Source organism: Heterodontus francisci, chromosome 29 (genome assembly GCF_036365525.1).
Source record: "Heterodontus francisci isolate sHetFra1 chromosome 29, sHetFra1.hap1, whole genome shotgun sequence".
In the NCBI taxonomy this organism is placed as follows: Eukaryota; Metazoa; Chordata; class Chondrichthyes; order Heterodontiformes; family Heterodontidae; genus Heterodontus; species Heterodontus francisci.
The window spans coordinates 47,891,762-47,894,423 of NC_090399.1; the positions used below are offsets into that span (position 1 = coordinate 47,891,762).

The window sequence follows — 2,662 nt, forward strand, 5'->3', positions numbered from 1 at the left end:
TAAGCTAGCGAGCTAGTGACTCAACAGAGGCTCGATGAAAGCAATCAGGATTTTAAAGTGCACTGCAGCCACTGTGAGTCCGTGGTGGAAGGAGCGAATGTTGAAGTTGATTCATGGGGATGTCAGTCAAGCGCGTTGTTTGTCCTGGATGGGGTCGAGCTTCTTGAGTGTTGCTGGAGCTGCACTCAACCAACAAATGGAGGGTATTCCAAAACACTCCTGACTGGTACAAAAACAAGAAATGCTGGAATCACTCAGCAGGTCTGGCAGCATCTGTGGAAAGAGAAGCAGAGTTAACGTTTCGGGTCAGTGACCCTTCTTCGGAACTGGTGGTGCCTGCCTTCCTGTCTTGTGGATGGTGGGCAGGCTTTGGGGATTCAGAAGTTAAATTAGCAGCTTGTGACCTGCTCCTGTAGCCACAGTACTTATATGGCTGATTTAGTTCAGTTTCTGGCTAGTTGTAACCCGGCACATGTTGATAGTTCGGGATTCAGCGATGGTAATGCCATTGACTGTCAAGCGGAGATGGTTGGATACTCACTTGTTGCAGTTGGTCATTGCCTGGCACTTATGTGGCGCGAATGTAATTGTCTGCCTGTGTGCTTATTTCTGTCTATGTGTATGTTTCTGCGCCTCACATTTTCTACACTTTTCTGCGTGGCAGTTTGCCTCACAGATTCCTCGCTGCCTACATCCGGTTACTCTGCATCTTAATTTACAAAGAGACGGAAATGTGAATTATAAGTTTTCTTTCAACAGTGTCCGATGGAAGGTGAAACAAGTGTCATCAAATATTTTTTTTCGAAAGATTCAGTGGAACAGGAACGATGCATCCCACCATATATAGGCTGTGGATGCGTTCCTCATTGGTATAATGCTGAGTATCTTCACCTGTCATATGGGACACCTGGGGTTGAAATTGCTGACAGCAACAATGCGATTTGAACAAGTCAACCCTTTCGTCATTGTTTAATTTCCTAAATATCATATACCTGGAACATTAACTCTGTTTCTCATGACAAAGTCAAAGCTGCTAATTAGCTCAAGCGGTGGCTTTTTATATATCAAGGTTCCAGCATCTTCAGCATTTCGCCTTTGTATGACGTTGGGGAATATATGACTCTTTTCGCGGAAAAAGTCGACTCCGTTTCGAACCGCAGCGTTTGATGTTTCCCCCAACTTGCAATGCAAAACCATGGGCTGGGCGGGCAGTCATCAGGAAAGGCAGCTTTCAGTTAGTTTCGAAATTGAAATGTGCTGTTTAGGACAGCCTGGGCGAACGGTCTAAGGCAGTGGATTAAAGCTGTAATCGCTCCTGGGGCGTGTGTCGTATTTCATTGCTGCCAAAACTTTTTACAGATCTAATGTTGGTCCCATCGCAAAAATGCATCGTTTCGAGGCAGTGTCGGTTGTGACATTGCTACAGCTGCCCGTGTTCGTAACCACAGCTAGTGTGTGGCGCTGTGATCGTATAGTGGTTAGTACTCTGCGTTGTGGTCGCAGCAACCTCGGTTCGAATCCGAGTCACGGCAATAACTGTTTGCAGTTCTCCTTTCTCCTCGACGCCGCTTGGAAAGCCCACTAAAATCCCTGTTTATTAATATGCTTGTTTGCTGACCAAAAGCAATTTGCTCCATCCAAACCTCGCACTGTTGGATGTCTGTGCTTGATGCTCCCCAATTCAAACCTGCCTCTTCCCTCACATTTTCCTCCCTTCCACAATCACTAACCCTACTTTACTTTAGTCCTTCCATTTCGTTGTCACTTTACTGCCGCCTTAACATCTATAATAATCACCATCAATACTTACAACTTTACGCTGCTTTGCCGCCACCGCTCTTCCTCGAGGACCATCTCCCATTCGCACTAATGTGCATCTCTCCCTTGAAACCAGTCCATGCATTTAGACCTGTGGGACGGCTAGGCAGACAAGCGCTGCAAAAGCAGGTCTGGCCTTCCGAAGGGCAGCGGCCCGATTGTTCACAACATTATCTTCGGAATCTATTGATAATTTCAATGCTTCCTGATGACCTGGACTTTCTTTGCCTCTAAACACCTATCACAGATCGCCAAAAGTACTGAAAGTCTTTGTTGTCTTCTTCATATAATGCTGCATTTTAATGGTCAATAGATATTGTGTGATTATTTCTCTGGTGTAAGTAATCTATTTTATATATTTGATCTTTGCCTCGGTGATTCATCTCTATCCTGCACGTTTAGCTTGAATCTGGTTGCAATTTATAATCAGAGATAAGGTTTGAGCAGCCGGCGGGCAGCAACAGAGACTGGGGCTGGTCTATGCGCTGTGGAGCAGACCACCACATTTCTGCTGTTCACATTCAGTATCCAGCAGAATACTGATGTTATATTGCCATTAAATATCAGAGGATTTAGATTATTGCACGGATCGCTGCAGTTCTTTTCGAGTTGAGGAATTTGCAGAAAATTGAATATCAGAGAACCAACTAAACAGTCGTTACCGAGATTCAACACAGTGCAGAGTCAGCGAGATGAGGATTAATTTTAAAGTGAACGGTCGTTGATCTGAAATGTTATCTTCCCTCCTCTCTCCACCGATGCTGCTTCATTTGCTGAACATTTCCAACATTGCTGTCGCAAGTTGGACTGCCAGTGACCACAGTGTTTTGCTGTCATAGCAGAG

The 2,662-nt window shown here is 45.1% G+C and overlaps 1 non-coding gene across 1 annotated transcript; it reads left to right on the top strand.

Moving 5' to 3' along the window:
- Positions 1–1,460: 1,460 nt before the first annotated feature.
- On the top strand, positions 1,461–1,532 carry trnah-gug (transfer RNA histidin (anticodon GUG)). The gene has a single exon. It is a non-coding gene; the product is annotated as a tRNA-His (tRNA).
- The last annotated feature ends 1,130 nt before the right edge of the window (positions 1,533–2,662 follow it).